Below are 26,057 nucleotides of genomic sequence, written 5' to 3'. Positions count from 1 at the left end.
AGGAACCGGGTTAATCTCAAAAACTGAACACTTCAACAAGAGAATAATTATGGAAGCCATTGAAATAGAGAAACACCCCCACAACATGAATAAATGTGACAATACCTCCTGCATACCAGACATCTGGAAACCAGCCCTAGTCAACAAATGAATCCCACCCACCACCCAGGCCATTACAACACAAAACAACAATGGACACACAGCCAGCACCAGTCAGCACCAATCTATCAATCATGATACAACCGCACAGCCAATCAATCCACTTACTGAAACAAAGCTAGCACTCCACACACACCCATTAAAATTTATAGAAAGAGAGCAGTTCTGACCATGCTTTAAGCTGAAAACACCAGCCAAAGATGGAGAGTGAGACCTCGCTGAAACGTTGCCAAAATAATCTCAATTTTACATGGGAAAAGACCCGAATACAACAAGACTAGCATATATATGTACACACACACACACACACACACACACACACACACACACATATATTATATATATTTAGTGTCACAACTCCTGTTAAGCCCCAATTATGGGAGGAAGCTAACTGCTTCCATCATCTGTCAATCGGCTCGTCACAAGAGTCCATCACGACAGAAATCCAATATTTTTACTGTTGCCTTTGTTATAAAACACACACACACACACACACATATATGTGTGTGTGGTTTTTTGTTTTTTTATTTGTGCTGAAAATAAATAAAGGGAGACTAGTATAGATTTATTTCAAGCTATTTAGCTCTCATCATCATCAAATCTAATATATATATATATATATAGATAGATAGATAGATAGATAGATAGATAGATAGATAGATAGATATAGATATAGATATAGATATAGATATAGATATAGATATAGATATAGATATAGATATAGATATAGATATAGATATAGATATAGATATAGATATAGATATAGATATAGATATAGATATATAGGTATATAGGTATATAGGTATATAGGTATATAGGTATATAGGTATATAGATATATAGATATATAGATATATAGATATATAGATATATAGATATATAATTAAGCCATGCATGGTACTAGGAATCTTAAATGTTATTTAAATGAAAGCCCCAGCCATGCCTTCCACTTGATTCTAGCAGCTGTGAGTATCATTCATGGAAAAGATAGGCTAAGAAATTGAGAAGAGTGAGATATGTGAAATGACTTCTGTGTAGCCTAACAATTCATTTCTGTGAAATGCACTGCTGGCTTGCTAAATACTATTTAATTCACTATATAATTTCTCCTTTGTTCTGAAGTGACAGAAGACTTTGATAGAAAAGAATAACAATAGCTTTGCTTTCTAGGCAATATAGCACACTTTTGTGGAGCGATTCAGGAATAAAATTCTGAAAACTAGGAATTCAACACATATTGTTTAGATGCATAATAACAGGCTTTTGTCCTGTAGTAAATGTCTCCACAGTGCCAAGACAGCATACTTTTCCAATATAGTAGTTGAACATTTCTGATTTTATAGAATTTCTCTCTCAATTCATACATGAAAAAGACTCTAAATTCATAAATTAATAAAATCATATTTTTCAAATCATTTCTACTTCAGATTAAAACACTAGATTATTGCAACTTTTAAAAGTATACATAAGAAGAGATTTCCTCTCATATACAAGTGTTTACATATACATATACATCATATGTAAAATTGCATGAAACAATGGCATACAGATAGACTTGCAGCCATTTGTTTAGTTATGGTTTGAAGTTACAACAGCAGTGAAAAAAATAACAATTTGGAAAGATCTCATCACAGGAGAGAAAGAGTATCTTTCCCATAAACAATATGATGAAATATAATTTAAAGAAATCTATACCAAATTAACTGTCACCTAGATAAACAAGAACCTCATTAGGTGTTGGAATTCCTGTACATCTGTTGAAAAGTGGGCTACAGGCAGGGATAGGATTCAACTGGGTCGCACTGGTTCTGGCAAACTGGATGTTAATTTCAAATCTAATTTGCCGAACTGGTAGTTGCAAGGACTGGCTGTCCCACCCACCCCACACTTCCCAGGACCTCCACATGGCCTGTTCATTATGCCAGATAAGTACAGGGCCCGCATGGAAGCTCTGGGAGGGTGAAAAATTGACTTCCAGGAATTCCAGAATGAGCCAGTTTCCAGCCACTTGAAGGCCTCCGGAGCCTGTGGGAAGCCATTATTGCCCTCCCGGAGACTCGAGAGAAGCCTCCGGAGCCTGAGGAGGGCAAAAACAGGCCTACTGGAAGTACTGGAAGTCTGAAAAAAGGCCCGTTGCCAGGCTCTGGGGGGCCTCTGGAGATGATATTTTTGACCCCCTGGAGGCTTAAGGAAGGCTCGAGGAAAGCCTCCAAAGTACTGGGGAGGTTGAAAAATAGGCCTACCAGAAGTCCCAAAAGTCCAAAAATGGGCCTGTTTCTGGCCTCCAGAGGGGCTCCAGAGCCCAGGGGCATTTTCATCCTCCCAGAAGCATGAGGAAAGCCTCCAAAACCTGGGGAGGGTGAAAATGCCTTCCCCCGTCACTATGGTGCAGGAGGCCAAGTAGGCTACACCCACCATGGCGACGCCCACCCAGCAACTAAACAGACAACTGGTTGCTAACATTTTTCAATCCCACCCCTGGGAACTATTGTCCTAGGAACCACAAGAAAAGTTACTTTTCCAAATATACAGAAACTGAAAACAAAGAAATAAATCACCTGGCTTAGTTGAACAGCTATAGAAATTGAATAAATAAATTGGCATTACAAATCAAGTCCAATAAGTAAATGGAGGCAAAATTGAAGATTTGTTAATATCTGGTAACATCTACCAGATAATTTAAGATCCAACAAAAGGGGCAACTGCAGGCCAGTCACCTGGTTACTAACAACTTTTGTTATAGGTAATTGGAATGGTAGCTGATACAGTTCAACAACATCTAGTTGAAAGCAAGCTCTTTCTATCTGATAGAAAGGAAACTGCTCAAACAGGGGAAAAACAAAAGATCAGTTCCTAAGTGACAAGATGATTTTTGAAAACTGTAAGAGAAGGAAGACCAACTTGAAAGTAATTCAGATTAATAATAAGAAGGCATTTAACTTTGCCTTCTGCCTCTATCTTGATTGGATAATCAAGTGCCTAGAAATACCACTTGCCTGCAAGCTAGAACTGGTGGGACCACAAGATAGATAAAGTAATCTAAAATAAAAAAGCGAAAGTACTCTGGGACTTTCTAATTCAAACAGTCAAGCATCTGTTTTTAACACCTCAGACTTAATAACTGTCCGTATCTGGAGACAGCAGAAAAGCAGGCTAGCGAAAACCACAAAATAAAAAGACCTGCATCTAGAAGTAGAATGACTTTGGAAAGGAAAACACAGACAGAACCAATAGGTGCCTTGATAAATTCACAAAACCTCTGAAGCACCATTATAACTCCTATGGCATTGACAAAGTCACCATCCGTCAATTGCAAAATGTAGCTTACTTGGAATAGCTTACATCCAATGACAGTATCTATAATATCACCAAACAGCAATATCTGCTTATGCCCTGTCTTTTGGAAGGATATGATAATGGATAAAAATGCATGTGACTGTGCAAATTAACCATAATAATAATATATAATATTTTGTGTTTTGAATTTGAAAAATGCTTGGCATGAAAGAAGGAAAGTAATTAAACTGGAATCCCTAAGATTTTTTCATAGCTTTCCATTAGTGAATTGCATTGAACTAAAAAAAATGTCCCTATTGGAATTCCAAACAACTATAGATCCTCTTGGATTTAATCAGGTATATTTTTAATTATTAAGTGTAGGATTACATAATCAAAATTACTCTTTAAAAAAAAATCCCAACAAGATGCTGCTCTATTGCAAGTGCTTGGCTTCATCGTTTTATATATAGGTATCTGATTTTCTTGTAGTATCAGTAGATACTGTCCAAAAATATCTCCAGTAAATGTAGATTACGGTTACATTTAAATATTTGTTCAAAAAGAAAGTAGGTGGGGACACAGGAAACATTAATTTTGATACTTGCATTAGAAATACTGTGTTCATAAAGGCACTTTAAAAATTCTTAATATGTGAACAGATCACAATGCTTCCTTATTTTGTTTTCTAAATGAAATTTAGAATTCAGATAATAGAAATTGTCCATACATTTGCTCAGGAATTAGTTTGCATTTTAAGTCAATAGAATTGATTAGGTGATTTGTGGAAAGCATTTGATATTTTTCAGTCAACCAATATTTTATTTGAGAGGTTTACGCAATACAGTTTGTGAAAGATGCCTCAAGTGAAATGAGAAATATTGTTTTCTAAACTTGCTATATTATTAATTCCCTAGATCAGAAAGTGCATTGAGTAGTTTTTTTAATTTGAAAAAAATATGAGTTTGGATAATTATAGATTCCCAGTTTGAATTGTGAGATAATGCTGACTTCCCTGGTAAACATTATGATACTTCTTTGAACATTAATTTCATTATATTTTTCAATTACTTTACTTAATTGCTTTGTTTTTATACATTGCCCAGATGTTTTACGATTATGTAAGCAAAGAATCAAAACAATAATTCAATTTATTTTGATAAATAAACATTTAAAATAAAATCAATTTGATTTTTTTTCTTTCCAAGGAATCCACTTCTAAAAATAGTTCCCAGTACAACTTTTCTACTTTATATTTTTCAACTATTTTTTAAAGTTAGATGTTATCATCTTAGCACTACTAATTTATGAGTGTTACGCTATTTATCATGGTTTTTTTAATATTAAATTTATCACAGGGTTAGAAAATATGTAGCCAGTGCCTTTCCCAAGAGAAAATACACTGCCTTTCATCTCAGTATCTTACCGTTCCTTGAAAAGTATAGATCCAGCTTGCAAAGGTCCCTTGGGTCGTCTTTTGTACATGAAAATTTCTTCCTAGTAGCATTCTTTATTTACGTGGTACAGTGTCACATAATCCATAAAACAAAAGTACAGGGATAATAAAAGGATAAACATGGTATGTAGGGGCCCATACAAAGATCTTTTTGTATCATTAAATCAGCCACATCTTTTCTCAACTGTGAGAATGAGGAAGAACTTCAAAAACAGCTAAGTAGAAACTGGTAGGAGATTTAATTATTCAAAAAGAGATGCTTCATTTAATAAATTCATATTATTTGAAACATTTTATTACTCATATAAATACAATACATATTTGTTTGTGTGTTGTACAAGAATTATATCTATGGGCATACCATACATTATAGGCATGGCCAGTTAACTAGCAATGGTTTATAACCACAAGGCATCATGATTATAAATTCTTGTTTAAAAAAAATCACAGACATCTTAATCTTTTAAATAAAAAGTCCCTTGGCTCCTCCTGTTTATGATCTTCACTCTTAACTTCTTTGTTTAAACATCCAAGACAAGCTGTGAATCATTGCATTGTTGAATAATGATTATTCATCAAAACATTTGTCTTTAAAAACAAGTTATCCTTGCTTGACAAGCCATAAATATTTAATATATGGATTTGTTTCAGGAAACAGTAGGTAAGTCAGGAAAGTGTGCTGCATTTAGCACATATCCAGATATCCAGATATTAGTTTGGCTTTTATGAACAGGGTGAGATAAATAAGGGTATGCATTTTAAAATTTAATGTATAAGTGTTATGTTACTATAGATCTTTCAGAGTTTCATTAGTAGCTCTACTTTAATAGGTCAAATAGGCTAGTGCAGAAAATTGTATGGTTATTTTCACCCATAGTAAAGGCAAAATAAAATTGGAGTTAAAATATTTTTATAAGTTGCATTACATAAAATATTGGGTCACTTTTTATTTTTAACATTTGTATACCATCTTAAAATGTGGTCAAAATAACACAGAGATTTGTCAGTGTAATTGAGTGAACCCAAAACCATAGCAAATTATTATATGAATAAGAGCCTGCCATCTTCCGTTGTTGTCCACTATGTGATAGTAGTTGCTCCAATGAGATTGTTTTTGATCCCAACAATCATATTATATATTGCCTTTCATATATACTATCATCTGTTCACACAGTATGTCCAAAATATAAAGTATATCTGCTTGCTGATCATTGCTTTAGGACTATCATATTACTTGATTGTTTTTGCAGTTCATGATACTCCCAAAGGTGTTTTTCCAAAAGAGAAGTGAACTGTCTTAGTTTCTTCATATCTTCTTTCTTTCTTTCTTTCTTTCTTTCTTTCTTTCTTTCTTTCTTTCTTTCTTTCTTTCTTTCTTTCTTTCTTTCTCTTTCTTTATTTTTCTTTCTTTCTTTCCTTCTTTCTTTTTCTTTTCTTCCTTCTTTCTTTCTTTCTTTTTTTCTTTCTTTCTTTCTATTTTTTTCTTTCTTTCTTCCTTGCTTCCTTCCTTTCTTCCTTCCTTTCTTTCCTTTCTTCCCTCCTTCTTTCCTTCCTTTCTCTCTCTCTCCTTCTCCTTCTCTTTCTTCCCTTCTTCTTCCCCCTTCCCCCTTCTGGTGGACAGTAAGGACAAGAGTAAGGACATGCCCATGACATGTTCTCAGCATTCCTAACATTTATGCAGACTCTTTTTAAAAGACATATTGTGACTTTTTTTGCAGTCAATGGTCATCTTCTTTTCCTGTTCCACTGAAACAATGTCCCCCCTTCTCAAATTCCTTAAAGCGTACCTGGTGGCAGGTAGCACACTAAAAGTACATAGCTCTGGCTTCCAGTCTCATACTAAATGTACATTTCAGGTAACAAACAGACAGGAAATAAGAAAGCTGGAATTAAAAAAAGAGAATATTATGCTGTAATATTTATCTGTTATTATACTGGTGATCAAATCTAAATCAAAGCAACAGTACAACTTATGGATGTGGTCATATTAAAGTGCATTAATTCTCATACTTCCTACATTAGTTTCCAAATGCATGCAATGCAGAATTGGGAAAGGGTGAGGGGGAACAATCTCATTTCTATCCTCTACTTGCTGGGAAGCATAAATTGGGCTCTAATCTGAACCCCCCTCTAAACCCACATTCAATTTGAGGAAACAATGTATGTGCCCTTTGCAGAATTTTATGTAAGACAAATATAGCATTTCTAACCAAACATTATACTACCTTTTGGCTCCTATATGTAGAGTTTTTGAAAGCCTCTTTGAAATAATACTGACAAAGCAGTTCATTTAAATATGAATTGAAGGATATTACAAAAGCTTTCATCCTCACCTTGTTTCTGATCTGTGCCGCCCTCTCCCTCAGAACTTTCCACTAATTTCAAGCCTATTATTAAACTGGCATCAGAGTTTCAGTATGTTGTGCAGTCAGCTGTATAATTGTAAGGAACATCTGGTATCAATCAGAACTCTTCAGTGTTAAATTCCTGTAATGACATTGTCAGCAATATGAACTTATTAGAAAATATATGATACTTGCAGTTTGTTGATTAGAAAGCAGCTCTGCAAAATAATCCTCTTCTTAAATGCCTACAGATTTAGGAGCTTGAGAAAGAGATGCAGGGAGGGGGTACAATAGGTTTGATTATTCTTTTATTACTCAATATTGTTGTAATGTTACAATGTAACAGTACAAAGCATAAATAATTTTATAAAATACTTAGGAAAAAAAACATGGAAATAGTATTAATTATAGATAATGGTTTTAAAAGATGTGCTTCATTTTGATAAAGGTTAAATCGATGTGTTTCTTCGAAGTTATTTTGTGAAGCAACTTGACTGAAGTAAAATTATTGCTAAGTTTGCTGCTTTCAGCAAACATTTAGTAACCATTAGAGAGGCAGTATACCAAATAACTACCAAGCAACTTTGAGCATTTTGATTGGCCCTGTAGGAGACTGTTCTCCTGTACTGTTCTCCTCCTCTGTACCAATTGCGTCAGATTTTGATTGTATTAATTTCACAACATATAGACAGATTTAATCATAGTTTTAATTGGGAAAATGTGACAATTGTAGACCAAAAACGCCAAGGAATTTCTAGAAGCCTGGCACTTTGACAAATTAGACATCAATAAACACATAGACATTAACAGCATTTATACTGTGCAAAGGAGACAACCAACCAGCCCAAAAGGGAACAAAAAGACCCAAGCACCTCCCCACCAGCAATCAGTACCCAGATCAGCGTAGATTAACTCCAAGGTTAATTTCAGACCAACAATCAAGTTAACAATACCCTAATTAAGAAACTTCCAAAGAGGCAACAGTAAACAGCCCAACCAAAGAATCTCTAAGACTACCCCCACCAACACTGACAGAGCAAACCACCAGCATAAAATCTGACAGCAATCCACACTCCTTACTATGGTAGCACTGATGATGTTGCCTAGTTTGGTTAATGAAATGTCTTTAAGAAAGTAAGCAAGCTCTGAGAGCTTTTAGGATCCCTCATTTGAACCCTGAGATACAAATGTTCTCTTTTATTGTCTTTGAATTTTCTGCATACCATTCCAGGCATAATACTTGTAAAAAAATTTCTGGTGTGGCAAAATCAGATATGAAATGAGATTAAAGACAAGCTCTGTATCATGAGTTCACATGAGTCCACATTATATTCCTTCTGCAGAAGGAGCATAGGCTGTTGAAATGATCTACTTGTTTCCTTCCTTTTCTGTATTGAATGTTTTAATTATGCTGAGGATGGCATTTTACTAATTGTGTTGAGTAATGTTGCAGTCTTAGGAAACATCATACCTGTTTGAGTCATTCTTTTGTCAACTGCACTTTTCCCTTAGAAAAGAGTGGAGGAAAATTATGGCAGATTACGAATGAAAAATGACAAAACCTAAATCCTTCTAAAACATTTAGAAGCAAGGTAAAGTAGGTTAATCTTACTGTTTAACATGTTATTGTCCTATGAGTATTGCTCAATGTTCAAGGTGGTTTGAATCTGAACTGGTATAAGAAAATCGTATCTGGATTATAGTGAGAAAAAAGTATTTGATTCCCAAGCTGATTTTGTACATTTGCCCTATGACAAAGAAATGATCAGTCTGTAATTTTGATGGTAGATGTATTTTAACAGTGAGAGACAGAATAACAACAAGAACAACAAAAATCCAGAAAATATGCATTTAAAAAAGTTATAAATTGATTTGCATTTTAATAAGTGAAATAAGTATTTGGCCCCTTTGCAAAACATGACCTAGTACTTGGTGGCAAAACCCTTGTTGGCAATTACAGAGGTCAGACATTTCTTGTATTTTGCCACCAGGTTTGCCCATATCTCAGAGGGATTTTGTCCCACTCCTCTTTGCAGATCCTCTCCAAGTCATTAAGACTTCAAGGCTGATGTTTGGCAGTGCAAACCCTCATATCCCTCCACAGATTTTTTTATAGGATTACAGTCTGGAGACTGGTTAGGCCACTCCAAGACCTTAATGTGCTTCTTCTTGAGCCACTACTTTGTTTCCTTGGCTATGTATTATGGATCATTGTCATGCTGGAATGCCCATTCATGACCCTTTTCAATGCCCTGGCTGAGGGGAGGAGGTTGTCACCCAAGATATGACAGTACATGGCCCCATCCATAGTCCCTTTGATGCAGTGAAGTTGCACTGTCCCTTAGAAGTAAAACACCACAAAGCATAATGTTTCCACCTCCATGTTTGATAGTAGGGATGATGATCTTGGGGTCATAGGCAAAATTCCTCCTCCTCCAAATACGTTGAGTTAGGTTGATGCCAAAAAGCTCAATTTTGGTCTCATTTGACCACAACACTTTCATCCAGTTCTCCTCTGAATCATCCAGATATTCATTAGCAAACTGCAGACAGACCTGTACATGTGCTTTCCTCATCAAGGGAAATTGCAGGTGCTGCAAGATTTCAGTCCTTCACGGCTTAGTGTGTTATCAATTGCTTTCTTGGTAACTAGGGTCCCAGCTGCCTTGAGATCACTGACAAGATCCTCCTGTGTAGTTCTGGATTGATTCCTCACCATTCTCATGATCATTGAACCTCCACGAGATGAGATCTTGCATGGAGCCCCAGACTGAGGGAGATTGACAGTTATTTTGTGTTTCTTCCATTTGTGAATAATCACACCAACTGTTGTTACCTTTTCACAAAGCTGTTTGACAATAGTCTTGTAGACCATTCCAGCATTGTGTAGGTCTATAATCTTGTCCTGGACATCCTTGGACAGCTCTTTGGTCTTGGCCATGGTGGAGAGTTTGGAATCTGATTGATTGCTTCTACGGACAGGTATCTTTTATACAAGAAACAAAGTGAAATGAGCATCAGTCCCTTTAAGAGAGTTTTCCCAATCTCAGCTCATTACCTGTATAAAAGACACCTGGGAGCCAGAAATCTTGCCGATTGATAGAGGATCAAATACTTATTTCACTCATTAAAATGCAAATCAATTTATAACTTTTTTGAAATGCATTTTTCTGATTTTCTGGTATTATTCTGTCTGTCATTGTTAAAATACACCTACTATTACAATTGCAGACTATTACACCTACTAAATACACCTACTATTACAATTACAATTGCATTTCTTTGTCAGTGGATAAACAAAATCAGCAGGGGATCAAATACTTTCCCCCCTCACTGTATATTTCATGGTATTCTGAAGTGAAAGTTAGGGATAGAAAAAGAAGAGACAATGGTAATACAAATGCTTCCTAATGGGCCTGGATGTGGCATGCACTTGCATCTGTAAGCACACACTAAATATTAAAGGAACAGCAGCTTCTTATACTTTATGGGAATCATTTAGGCTTTTGAGAAACAGTGGGATCAAACTCTAGGCTTGACTGTTGCATTGGGATTCTAAGGAATTTATATAGTGCATAAAGACTAAAATACTGACACGTGAAATACCACATGAGCATAGGTATGTACAGGTTGGTATTTGCTGGAAGTGTCAATTGCTATAAGAATAACGAAATTATGGAGGTAGTTTATTATATTCAGTGAAAATAAATTTATTGTGAGGAGGCAAAGTACTTTAACCACCATTATAACATTTTACAGGAAGAGGATAGTCATTGTGGAATAGAAGTAAATAAGCCACAGACTCCTAATAGTATTTTGCCTTTGGAAGTGGGCAATCTTGTCATTGTATTAACTTTTACAGATAGCCAAGAAGATGTCATGGCAATTATTGGGAAGGTCAGCCAGTGCACTCAAATACTCATTTAAATTGGTTGTGCTTGATTACTAGAGGCTATTCTTACTACATTCATCAGCATTCTCCATCTTACAGTGAAAGAAAGTGAAAATAAGGAGGTATGGGAAAATGAGCAAAAGGCTGTTGGAAGAAGCCCCTACACTTTGTTATCTTTGACAGTCGCCTGGCTTCTTCAACAGCTGAAACCTCCATTCCTCTTCCTTCTTTGGCTTTTGGAAGAAGTCCCTGTGCTTCGTTCTCTTTGACAGCCACTTGGCTTGCAGTGGGGTGGTGGGGAGAAATCAGGAGAGAGAACAAAGTGGCAGGGGAGGGCTTTTTCAGACAATCCCAGGCCAGAGCAGCATTGAAGCCAGATCCAGCCTGGGCTTGTGTGAATAAGTCCCCTCACCCTTTACTTCAGTTTGAGAAGTGGTTTGCAAAGTCCTGGCTTTGCAAGCCACTTGTCAAAGAGAAGGAAGCACAGGCTTCTTCCAACAGTCCAATCCTCCGCTCCTGTTCCTTCCTCAGTTGTTGGAAGAAGTCCACATGGGCTTCCTTCTCTTTGACAGCCACCTCATTTCTAATGGGGTGGGGAGAAATCCATGCATTAGAGGGAAGAAAAGAAATGAGGTGGCTGTCAAAGAGAAGGAAGGGTGTCCGGGCTTCTTCCAACAGCCGAGTCTTCCGCTCTGGAAAAGGAAGTGGGTGGGCAAGGCAAGCATGGTGAGGACAGGCAGGTGGGGGGAGCAAGCAGGGGGAGAGGCCAGGGAGGGACCATACCAGTACAGGGCCTTTGGGGGCCCTGGTACACAAACGGACGCCCAATTTCCATCACTGCTATGCGCGTACCAGGGCGTACCAGTTGAAATCCATCTCTGCCAGAGCTTCAATTACTGATCCTGAAGTATCTGATAAGCAGGAATATTTACAGATTATAAAGCAATATAATCAATTGACTATATTGCTTTCTGACCTTTTACTTCAGGGATATAGTTCTAATTTTAATCTGTAATTCTATTTTTGAAAATAATATCAATCTGTAACCCCAAAGCTAAACTACATATATTTTCTCCTCCTTGAGAAATAATTTCCATATTTCTAGTGTCATATTTCTTTGGGTTTCCTTGAAAAAATGTTATGGTGATGGTGTCAGCTCACAGGCTGCCATTCATGGGGCACCCGTTCACGACCTTTCTGAGTTGCTGCCACCACCCGACTGTGGCTCCATGCTTCCCAGCAAGCTGCTATTGCAGCTATCATCCAACTGTAAATCCATGCTTTCCGGCAAGCCGCTAATCCTGCCAATGCCCAACAGTGGCTTCATGCTTCCTGGCAAGCCGCTAATGCCACCAATGCCTTTCCTCTCTCCTCCAAGCTGTCAGCAATGGCCTTACCTGCATTGGCATCCATGGCAATCTTCTCTAGAGCTGCTGTCGAGTGGGCAGCGCTGCTCTGCAGCTCCACATGGCCTCCCTCACAGCTCTGCAGGTGCACCGTCTATGTCATCAGCAGTGTGCATCCCGTACAATGCAGGCCTTTGTGAGCCTGTTCAGCCAACAAGGCTTCCAATTGGGATGAGCATGAGGTGCACTGATTATGGGCATGCCAATTGTGGGTGTGGCTGAGGGAGGATAATGTAATGTGCTTTTACTACTGATGTAATCATGATAAGTAATGGAGGTGGGGTCATAGGTGGGTGGTTGGGAGATTTGTGAGTGGAACTGGGCAGACTTGGGCGGGGTTAAGGATTTATATATGGTGGTGGGTTTAACCCTGTTAGAATTGACTTGGATTTGCTTCATCTGTATCATGGTCATTTGGTGCCGGTTATCACATAGACGCTAAATAGAGATAAACTATTTCATCAAACAAACTGACCCTCTGTTTGTTTTTTAACGTGAACACCGGAAAGTTTTTTTAAAAAAAAATCATGCAAAACATAAGGATAGTAAAGCCAAACAAAATTTCCCTATAATTTAGATGTACCAATAAGACTAGGAACTAATTTCCCTTAGTATTTCTGCCTTATATAAATTATATTCCTAAACTAAATAATTTTTCATCACTGTGACATTTAAGCTTATGGTAGAAATGATGGTTACAGAATTAATTTGAATATGCTTCAATGCACATGATTTATTGCCAGTAGATATGTACAACAAAAGATGTGTATATAAATTGTCATAGGGAAATGCACTTTACAGGACTTGTATAGTGCACTTTGTCAAGGATATTTATATCACAAATCATGTTTTGCAATTTAGATTGATTTCATCTGATTTGATGTACTTTAGGTTACATAGATGAATCATTTTGATTGCCCATTAGAAATATTATATATTCAACTTTAAATGATGGCATTGTTGTGGTCTGCTAGTGGCCAGCAGATCTGGCAGCAGAGTTGGACAGGGAAGGAACATGGGACAGTCCTGGAGGCTATGGAAAACTGGGATGAGGACTCTGCATCCGAGGCAGAGATGGGACCAAGGCCATCTGGCAGTTCTCAGCTGCCCTTGGAGCTAGTCAGCAGTGAGGCAGAGAAACAGCTGGAACCTGTCTCTAGTGTGTGCATGCGCAGAGCTGTTAGAAGAAAAGAACAGGTAAGAAGTCAGGGTCAATTTGAGAGTAAAGCCACAGGTGGATGGTGAATGGCCCCTCCCATAGGAAATAAAAAAGGAGCGAAAGGGAGTGGGCTTTTGCAGAAAAAAATTCGTTTGTTCATTCATTAGTTCATTTCAGGAGTGTGAAGATCTGTCCATGAATCTCAGAGACTCTGTACCAAGTCTTTCCTTGCATAGCACTGTGTTTGGAAAATATTTACATGTCAGCTTTCCAAGCTATATAAGGTACATATGTAGTCATAACTTCACCTTTGAAAGATTGTTTACCAGGCCTTTGCTGAATAAAAAGGGTTTTGTTATGGCCAGGAATCTGCTTCGGGCTTTTTGGGAAGCCTAGGTCAGAACAACCACTGCAGTGAAGACAGGATTTGAAGTGATAACGGTTTCTCTATTTTCTCTATTTAATATCATTAAAATTGAGTTTAATCTTAGGATGGTATGGAATCTAAATTTCATCACTGCATATTCTGTCAAAGTCCAGGATTATCTTCCATACATATTTACTGAACATTGTCTCATCCTGATGCCCTCTCAGTGAACTGGTAGTAAGCAGGTTAGGAACTGGTGTAATCTGCTATGAAAAATACCTTTGTTAAATAGCCCTTCTAGTAAATCCTGCCTATGTGAAACATTAATTTGAATACAGTATATATTAAAAAAATCACAGTACAATTTGTATTCATAAATAGGTTTTAATAAATATGTGATAGTAAAAGATAGCTAGCCCCTATACACATATACTGTAAGCTATACCAAACATAGTGTGTCCCCCCTCCATCCCCCAAAAGTGAAATGCTTAAAAGTCCTTTTGAGAAAACATACACAGAAGCTGAATTGACCCTGAATGGTGACAGCAAAAGAATCAATCAGGAACCTGTGGCCGAGTAAAATAAATTGTTTCTATTCACTGACCATATCTCAGAGATAGTATGGCAAGAATGCTGACCTAGTAGGAAGGGATTAATAATAAGGTCACACCGATGGGTTTATCTGGAACATTCCAAGGTAACACTAATTTCCACTGTGTCTGCTTTTTTTCTTTGTCTTGTATTTGCAATGTAGTAGGCCAAAGAAACATAAGTGCTGGATCTGCTTTTGCTCATGCTGTTTGTTAAAGTTTCATAGTGTTGCTGGGACCTAAGTATATATACTGTTTATAGATTACATGCTAAATAAAATTATGTTGAATTTTCAAAGTGACTTGGTTGCTTTAGGTAAGCCAGGTTTTGGCAGCAGTAATATATTCTTCATTTGTTTTGTAATGCTGAAATTGTTGTTCATGGAACCTTAGGACAAAAAAAACCAAAAGAAAACCCACCTTAAATCATATCCAACATCAGAATCTTATATCTGATTTAGCATTGCTACACGGTACAGAAACAGTGATAATATTGCCATTTCCAAAATAAAACCTCACATTCAGAGCAGTTTAGATAAGCAGTTAAAACAAACATTCGTGCTTTTCTTGGATGCGTCTATGAACAGTATTGAAACAAACCATTTCATGTAATCCTCCAATCTAGGGGATGGGGATCACACTAACTAGCAATATCCTACAGCTGATGCATTTAGTCATGCTTTGTAGCAAGTGCTTATCAGACATTAACATATGTATGTATTTGCCATAGGATGTGGCTTGTATCCATTTGGTATGAGCTCAGTCCTACTTCCTTCTTTGGTTCTCTTAGAATATTCTAATTAAAAAGTATATACTGAAAATATGTGTTTAAATAATTTGTAGTAGTGAAACAGACATATATTTGACAAGGAACTTGTGAACCCATGTAACTCCATCTTTGTTTTATATTAGGTGATCACCAAGCATGTCTCACTTTCTTTCATTTTACCTTTTAATTAATTTGATTTTCCTAGCTGGTGCACAAAGAAAATGGGGCAAAATATCTGTTGCAGTGAAGATTTAACCATAATTCTGTAAAGAGCTTTATTCAAATTAGCTTTCTGACTGCTCTCAAATTGTGCAATTCCCATAGCTATAATCATTAATACATGATTATTATTAGTTAATCCTATTTCTTGCAAACAGCAATTGTTTGGAGCATTTTGTTGATCTATGTTTGGAGTCATCTAGCTTGGTAGTAATTCTCAGGAGTCATTTTGAGAGGAGAAATAATTCACTATGCATTCTTTGTTAAAATGGTGATTATTTTTAAATTAGAGCCTACATGAGCATTAAACCTACATGGTAGTTAAAGTATCTAACAGTAAGGGCTCACCAAAACAATTACTGAATAATGATATTCTTGTTCTGATAAGGTTGAAGGTATCTGTAAGCAGAGAGCACTTATTGCACAGAGGCAAACACATGAAGCTTGTAAATAGCAAAGTTACAATGAAAATTGTCTCCTGTATCTGTCTGATTCTGTGACCTCCCATCAATAGAAATAAATATGGCCTTACAAAATTTTAGCTACAGCTGATTTACTTTCTAGAGCATCTTCACAGGGGTTTTGAGGGAGAGAGGGAGAACAGAAATAACAGAGAATAAAGTTTATTCATCCTCCTATCAGCTTAGGCTTGGACTTTTCATCACCTTGTTGCCATTCATTAGTTCCATAAACAGGCCCATTGCTATACAATTAAGTGTCCAAACTGTCATGTCTTCAGTCAAGTAACACAATGAGAATAACATTGTGGAGTCAACATGCCTGGAGACATGGGTGATTTCACGCTGTATTTTATCCCACCAGGTTTAAACACTCATTAACCTATATAATCAAGTCATATTTCCAACAACCAAAATTAATCAAAGACAATAGGACTTCCTCTCAGACTAGTGTACATTAAGATTGCAGTCTAATTCTTGGCTTGCCTTTCTCAAAGCAATTTGATCTTATAAAATTGTAGTTCTGGATATAATCTTTTGTGTATAAAGATTTATAAGCAAGCCTTCACACATGAACATAGATTAAAAATCAGATTATAAAATAATTATGTCTAACTTTATGATTTTTAAAAAAATATTTTGATTGGTTATCAGTTTACAAAAAGATTTTCCTATTCTGATTTTTCTCATATATTTCTATTTTGATATAAATTTGCATCAAAATATAGTTTCTGCTATTAAAGCCTGAGAATTAACTCCCTATGGTTCTCCTAGCTCTAGCAGAATTCCTTTCAGTTTCTGTAGAATCTATTTTAGACAAGCCTACAACCAAATCTGGGGTGCTGAGATTGGGCATTGGTTCTTACCTGATACACTCGTTTTCTGTTGAAGTAGAGACAGCAGCCAGACTGGGTTTACTCCATCCAGTAACCAATTGGACTGAGTCTACACTTATGATGACATCAGGCCTTTGTGGCTCCTCCCCATATCAGACGAAGGAAAACTGTAGATTCAACTGAGAATTGTGAGCAAAAACGTACATGTATCAAGTCCATATCTTCTGTTTCTCCCTCTCTCTCTCTCCTCCGCACAAAAAGGTTCTGAATTGTGTGACGCACCCCAGGGTTGCTGTCTCCACTTCAACAGAAAATGAGCATATCAGGTAAGAACCAACACCCATCTTCCTGTGATTGTGGAGACAGCAGCCAGACTGGGACGTACCAAAGACTGGGCTGTCCACTAGGGTGGGGATACTAAAGAAAGTCCATTAAGGCCCAAACACTTGTTGCAGCACCTTGCGTCCAAAAGCTGCATCAGCTTGTCTAACTTGTAATGATGTATGAAGACCGTTGGAGACGACCATGTGGCTGCCCAGCAGACCTCTTCCAATGTGGCTTGTGTGGACCAAGCAGAAGTTGTCACAGCACTACGTGTAGAATGAGCTGTAATGTTTAGAGGAAACTGCAAGGACTGAAGTTCATATGACAGTTTAATACAGGCTCTGATCCACCGCCCCAGACTTGATGATGAAGCCTTGTTACCCAAGGAGGCCTGGCGAAAGGATACGAAGAGAGCTTCTGAGTGGCGGAACGAAGCGGTATGGTCGATGTAGATCTTGAGGGCATGTCGTACGTCAAGAGAGTGCCACTTATGCTCCCTCTCATGGCGAGGAGATGGGCAGAAATTAGGCAAGATTAACTCTTGACCTCTGTATGAATATCGGGTCCAGACTTAAAATGACTCAGTCTGGATGGAACACACATAAGTCATGCCTGACTGAAAGGGCAGCCAAATCAGAAATACATTTGACAGATGTTATAGCCACAGAAAAACAACATCTTAAAGGACAACATTTTCAAGTGGATCTCATTGGTTCAAAGAGTGATGAAGTCAGAGCCTCTAGGACACAAGGCAAGTCCCAAGCCAGATTCCTATGGATGGCAGGTTGGATGCTCCACGGAGAAATCTCCAGATCAAGAGATGAGAAGGTAAATGGTTGGAGGCAAGGCTGTCTAGGACAGAAGCCAAAGCAGCCACCTGTCAGCATAACATATTAGGGGTAAGGCCCTGAGTCTGAACTGAGGAAGAGTCACAATGGCCCGATGACATCATAAGTGTAGACTCAGCCCAATTGGTTACTGGATGGAGTAAACCCAGTCTGGCTGCTGTCTCCATGATCACAGGAAAATTCTTTCTCTTCTGAGCATCCAAGAATAAAACAATAGACCATTGCTGGCTTTATAGCTTATATTTATTTCATTAAGAAACTGTGCACAGAGATAAAACAGTGTAACACAGGCGCATAAATAATTCTAGACAATATTAAGCTATTGAATTCAAAGAGTGAATCTCTCTGTATCTGAAGGGAAGAACTTGCAATAGACTTTTCTCACATCCAATATATTGAGCAGACTTGTTAAAGATTTAGGACAGTTTAAAGGATAGCATCTACCTAAACAATCTAACTTTTTCCTATCGCTTGATATATATGCCTCATATAACTATCTTTATGTAGCAAATAAGAAAACGTACTACATAAAGATAGTTATACGGGACATATTAATCAAGTAGTAGGAAAGATTAAACACTTGCCAGAAATATAACTTGCTGTTGTGTCAGAAAAGAAAACAGGATTCTCAGATGGACAGTGTTTTTGTGTATGTGCATGAAAATGAAGTAACTTAGCAAAAACTGATAAGAAGTCATTTCAGTCATTGTCTTAAAATAGTTATAAACATAGGACAGATAAAATAATGATATCTAAAGTTTCAAGCTTCTGAAAGTTTTATTAATGTTGCAATTAGAAGTGAAGATTGCACAAGTGCGAGCATTAAGCAACACATTCATTTGGATATAAATTCGATATAAATTAAAGAGGAAGTCTCAGATTCTTGAAGAAACACCCCATCTCTCCCATCAATCCTTTTGACTGAAATGGCAACTGTTCAATGAAGAACTTCCCAAAGTACCTCTCTCTACTGTTAGCTGCAGGGAATGAAATCGTAGATCGACAAAGTGCTGCAGGGAAAAAGTTTGTGTTCTTTCTATTTATCTTTCTCATAATCAGTTTTTGTTCAGTAGAATTAAAACTTGTGTGCATTTACTTCCTATAAAATAGATACATAGACATATTTCTAAGCCGATCCTCAATGCCCTTCAGTTCTTCATTCCTGCTCTTCCACTTTGGCTATGTAACATCCAAATGTGGGTTGTTTTACCTCATTTTCATCTAGCTCATTGTCCACAATTAATTTCCTTCTATTTCACCCAACTTGTCTACAAGCAGCTTCCTACAGCCTCCTACATGCTCTACCTTGAGATGTTATCCTTAAAGATCCTGCAATTGATATAATTCGTCAAACAAAATTAAACTTGTACCAGGTGATTTGCATAAATATCTAGGTTATAATACATTAATATTGCATTATCCAATATCAATATAGAGGTATAAAGATATTAGACACTTCAATTTATCAGTAATATCAACATCTGAACAGAACAGAATCCAGATTTATCTATATGGATAATGTTTGTATAAGATCTTTACATTTTGAAGAGAAAGTGAATATCTAATTTCACAGCTAAAATGACTTTGAGCACTGGAAATAGGCATTTTAGTCTGCCCCATGCTTTCCTCTGCTATGTCTGGGACTCCTGTCCCGGTCCCAGACTGTTGTGTAGTCTTAGCTAGCATGTGTTTCGTTTGGAATGAATTGTAGGATTACAGCCATGTTACTTTATGGTATCCAAAAAATAGGAGGCATATGTTACCATTTATGACTATGAAAAAAGCAAATATGGATTCAAATTTATTGTACTGATAGACTGAGCTTTTACCACTTGTTCAGTGACCATTCAAAGAACTAAACTAGAGGACTTATGACTGGTCTGGTTGTGACCATCACATTCCTATGGTCGTAGGATTACAATTCAAGCATTTGGCAACTAAATTGGGATTATGGTGGTTTCAGTAACCTATGGTCATGTGATCACCATTTGTAATCTTTCCTGCCAGCTTCTCATAAGCAAAGTCAATGGGGAAGCCAGGAAGAGGCTGTAAATTTTTCCCACTTCTGCTGCTTTTTGTCCCACTTGCCCATGGTACTCATGATGGCCACACTCCATAATGCTTGCCTGCAGCACCCATGCTTCCTCCCACAGCTGACATCCACTGGTCTTCTTGCCTGAAACTCCCTTTTTTACAATATTGTGCTGCCACATGTGGTCCTCAGTTAATGATCCACAACTGGAACTGCCAGGTTTGCTATTGCTAAATGATGTAGTTATGTAACACTGCATTTCATGATTGCATTGCTTAGAAATGGAAATTCCACTCCTTATTGCTGTGAGATGTATTTCATTTCCATTATTGTAATTTGAGCCCATCTAAAGAATCTGGGCAAATGAAATAGCCATATTCTCCAGAAATATGTTGCCTGACAATCCTATCAGAATGAGGCTTGGAGAAAATGGTTTTATTTGATCTGGCTACAGCAGAAAGTAACCAAATTCAAAGCCATTTAAGGGCTTAAAGACACAACAAACACCTTGAATCACCAACATGACTTGTATGGCAGAGGAATCATAATATAGTGTCACACAGATCACTACATTCTTACCAGCTATAGCTATTAGATGTTCTTCACAAATTCTTCTGTGAAGAATCAATTACTGTGGTCAAATAGGAGGTGATTAACACATAAATCACTGTGAGCAGGTCATCTCAGTCCAGGAAAGTTCCAATTGGCACAAAAGATGTCATTGTGCAATTGTCCCTCCTCCCCCAGTCATAATTGTTACCTGCACCTTATCACAGAAGGTATGATTTTCAGAGAACCCCAAAATTGTGAACTACTTTTGAATAGGAAGTATAACCTCTTAGTGTCAAAGATGAAATTCTAAAGGCCACAAAACTGATGCCATTTTGTTTTTCATGGATTTAGTTGAAGCTTGTTGATTGCTATCAAGATCCCAACTATCAACAGGCACTATCACCACATCACCACTTGAACAATCTGGGAACAAGTTTATAACTGTCTATTATCAATATATTAATGACACTATGCTCTCCACTGGTTCTTCCAATGGCTTCGTACAATTATTAAAAAGGAATAGAGAGTAAAGGGATCCCTAAGATACTACACTAAATAAAAGTCATATCAAATAGACCTTTTCCATTGCCCTTGATCTTTCAGATCAGTACCCCAAAGGTGGTATTCAGCAGGTTCTGACCACTTCTGGAGAACTTGTAGTGGAAATTTTGAGTAGTTTGGAGAACCGGTAAATACCACTTCTGACTGACCATGCCTCCATCTATTTTCTGCCTCCTAAGTCTCAGCTGAAGAAGAATCCCCTGGAGTGGGGAGGGAATGGAGATTTTACAGTGTTCTTCCCCTGCCACACCCACCAAGCCACGCCCAAAGAACCAGTAGTAAAAATTTTGAATCCCACCACTGCAATACCCTCCAATCCTTCAGAAACATTCTGGAATGATACCAGGTTGATGTTATCCAAAGCTTTTAAGAGATAATAATAAGCAGATTGTCAGAGGCCTCATCAGGTATACTCTTATGCTCTGCCTGTTCTGCAGTCTCTCATCTGGAGAACAGACTGGAACTCCATACTAATCTTTCGATCTGTGCATGGGTGTGTGTTTCTTTCTCTGTGTGTTGGTTTCTGAACTGTAATGATGAAGGAATATGAAATTCTGTTTTATTAACATTTTTCTTAAGTTAAAGATGCAAAGCCTTTTGGTTTAGATGTATTCCTTTTACTGCCTCAGCGGTAAGAACTACTTTATTATGCATTCAAGGTGGGAGATCAAACACTTTAGAAAATATTAATATAGGTTCTGCTGAACAGTGTTTATGGATGACCCAATTGTTTTCCAGCAAACACAACTCCATATTTTTTGCTATTTAACCTTGCCCTTAGGCATTATCCTAATTATAATTTTCATTCTTTTTATAATATCCAGCTTTGCTTTATCTTCTGAAACTCTTCTTCTTTTACCTAATCTTTTCTTTTTATTATTTAATTCAATTGTTTATTGAAATGTCCAATGCTTCAACTATTTTAAATTGTTTTGTTTATATGCCCTGCTTCAGGACAAAGCATCATCCATTAAATATACAAAGCTTACAGTGTTTGAAAACTAAGATACACTATATTGCCAAAAGTATTCGCTCACCCATCCAAATAATCAGAATCAGGTGTTCCAATCACTTCCATGGCCACAGGTGTATAAAATCAAGCACCTAGGCATGCAGACTGTTTTTACAAACATTTGTGAAAGAATGGGCCGCTCTCAGTGAATTCCAGCGTGGAACTGTGATAGGATGCCTCCTGTGCAACAAATCCAGTAGTGAAATTTCCTCGCTCCTAAATATTCCACAGTCAACTGTGAACTGTATTATAAGAACATGGAAGTGTTTGGGAATGACAGCAACTCAGCCACAAAGTGGTAGGCCACATAAACTCATCCAATATCAGTGTGTGACCTCACAAATGTGCTTCTGGAAGAATGGTCAAAAATTCACATAAACACACTCCTAAACCTTGTGGACAACCTTCCCAGAAGAGTTGAAGCTGTTATAGCTGCAAAGGGTGGACCGACGTCATATTGAACGCTATGGATTAGGAATGGGATGTCACTTACGGTAAATTCATATACAAGTAAAGGCAATGAGCGAATACTTTTGGCAATATAGTGTATATACAGTATGTACTGTCTGTTTTAAAATCAACACGTTCATTTAGTGCACTGACATCCCAAAGGTGTTTTTTCAAGTGTCACAGGACTTTCTTATTTTTCTTTGAAGACATTTCACTTCTCATCCAAGAAACTTCTTCAGCTCTGTTTGGTTTATTTATATTTATATTCCTTGCAGATAGCTGGTCATTTGTATTCTTTTTAGAAAATCATTGAGGCCACTTGAAAGATTAAATCTAATAACAAAATATTGATGTAAAACAATCAAAACTGAGTCTTTCTACAGTTTCAATCATGGCTGAATGTCATCAATATCATTGTGGCCATACACTGTAGAAACAATTCTTATGTCTTCTTCTTTACTTTATCTTTTACCACTTTGGGTGTTGAGGGATCAGTTCTTATGTATCAAGTTGTTGTGAACCAGATACTCTTTACAAATATATCCTGAGAGTTTACATCCAAACAAAAATGGGATGATATTTCAAGTAGTACTAATGTTGAAAATTCAAGTCACCAGAGCAAACAGTATAAGCAAATACCACATTAGAAAATACTTCAAAGCAAATGCTGTGGGACTCTTCTTGAAATAGAAACAAAAATCCTCTCTTGAACCATAGAGTGCCATCCATAATCAGTAAAAATGATAGAGACAGAATACATTTAGACTAGATACCAACACCTTGCATTGGAATCAGGAATCAAGAATTTTAAAACCTAATAAGATTAACTTTCTTCAGAGTAGCCTTACAAGAAATATTTAAAAAAATAAATAAATAAAAGTTCATAATCTAAAATATAAACATGACATTTCACAAATTAATACCAATTTAATTTCATGGTTTCCTAATAGTGAAAATATGAAAATGGAACTCAAATTATTAATTACTGACTACATTTAAAAGAGCAAATTCTGTAAACTTCTATGAAGTATTAATATGTAGATACTTTTGCATTATTGTATAATTAGTATTAGGAACCAGTTTTAAAACCTGGATTAATTTATTAGGGCAATATATATGAAGCTGTCTGTGATAATGTGCTAGTAATTCTGCTTATTTTCATTCTGATTCATGAATTTTGTTTATACTGGTGTAAAATCGTAGTTTGCAACCTGGGTCTTCTTTCAGGCCACTTCACGGATTGATTTTATATACACATAAATATTGTACGTTTGCATGCAACACAAAAATAATGAGGACTGAAATTTTTGGATTAAATTGAGGCACAGTTTTCATTTACTTATATATTAATTATCAAAATTATTGTAAAAAGCAGTCATATCATGTCTGGGTTTTTCTTGCTGCATTCTTTAGGTTTGGATAAACATGAGTTATGTATAAATCCATTGTATAGCTTTGTGTTTAAGGTGTCTGTCTCAAGGCTAAAATGGAACTTATTGATCAGCTAATTAATTACAGTACTCAAAATAAAAGTATCATAAAATGAAAGGATTTTATGAAATCTTAGAACCTTTGCAGTACAATATTGTTTCAAATCTTTTTCAGTACCCATGAAAATATCTGCAAAGGGAAAACTAGATTTGAAATGCATACCTTTTCCTCCTGAGCTTGTAATGTTCAAAAGAAGATGGCTCTTTCTTTCTTTCTTTCTTTCTTTCTTTCTTTCTTTCTTTCTTTCTTTCTTTCTTTCTTTCTTTCCTTCCTTCTTTATTTCCTTCCTTCCTTCCTTCCTTCCTTCCTTCCTTCCTTCTTTTTTATCTTTCATTTCTCTCACACACACACTCTCTCTCACTCTTTTCTATTCCTTCCTTCCTTCCTTCTTTCTTCTGGTTGAAAATGGTATGTATCAGTTAGGGATTTTGGTACTTGACATATGCATCTACCCTATGGATGTGTATATTAAATCTACAATACTCTAAATAAAATCATAAGCAAACATGGAAAAAGATTGTGAAATAATACTTCTAAACAATAAAATAGAATGTCTTGAAAAACAAGACACGAACAAGTAAAGTTTTAGGTATAGGATATCACCAGGGGACCTTTATGCTTCCAAACTGGTAACTTCTCAAACATTGGAAATTTATATTGATATTGATTGTTTCCTGATTGCTTATTTGTACCCTATGACTATCATTAAGTGTTGTACCTTATGATTCTTGATTAATGTATCTTGTCTTTTTATGTAAACTGAGAGCATATGCACCAAAGACAAATTCCTTGTGTATCCAATCACACTTGGCCAATAAAGGATTCTATTCTATTCTATTCTATTCTATTCTATTCTATTCTATTCTATTCCAGTACATTTACAGGTTATTATTAAAATTAAAAGTGGTATCATTTTCCAGTTGCTAAATAGATGATTTAATTTTTAGAAAGCAAAAAAAAATGAAATTCAAAACAAGCTTTAATATCATTTCAAGTGATTTCAACATGGAGTTGAAATTTCAAATTCCAGATTATGTAATCTGGAGTACTGTCAATCCAAAAAGCAAGAATATTTACATACCTTAGACTTACATAACGTAACCATTCCAATTTTATTTTTTAGAAAAAGCATATTTATTTATACCTTTTTTGCAATTTCAATGGCTGGGTTGCAAATTATATTTCAGTTGATAATGGAAGGTGTTCCCCTTTCAGCATTTTTGTAGAAGTAACGACATACTTTAATGCACTATGTGCTGACTGAGTGCTTCTTTCTTGGCTTCCCAAGTTGACTATAACACAGATTGATGAAAAGATTTGGCAGACCAGCAAAGGTTAAAGAAGCCAGTCCAGAGCAAAGTAGGGACCCTGACACTGATGGAATACAATACAATGAAAGTCCCCACATTATTGCCCTCTTCTCTGATAACAGTTGTAATATAAAAACTGACTACAGAAGAAAGGAACAAATTAAATCCATTAATCAAACATATCTGTGCTAAACAGTTGTTGCAAAGAGATGAACAAATGAAAAATTTACTGTTTGTTTTTGCACAAGCTGGGATTGAGGAGGAAAATTAATTATGAGGCTGCAGCTTCACTATTAATTATTTTTTTTCCTTGAGGAAACTGTTTATTGCTTTGTCAAAGAACAAATGAACCTCATTAGCAAGATTGGTTTCTGTCAATAGTTTTGCATTAGGACGGACTAATAATATATACTTCAAAAGATACATGGTAGAAAATAACTTCAGACTCAAAGTCCATTTGTTGCTTCTTAATTTATTAGGCTGTTTTCTCCCTTCCTTTTAAAAAAATCTTACCAAGGTATGGCTTGTGAAATAGCAAACAAAAGT

This window comes from Thamnophis elegans, chromosome 6 (genome assembly GCF_009769535.1).
Source record: "Thamnophis elegans isolate rThaEle1 chromosome 6, rThaEle1.pri, whole genome shotgun sequence".
NCBI classification, from domain to species: domain Eukaryota; kingdom Metazoa; phylum Chordata; class Lepidosauria; order Squamata; family Colubridae; genus Thamnophis; species Thamnophis elegans.
Note: the sequence above shows the minus strand (reverse complement) of the source record.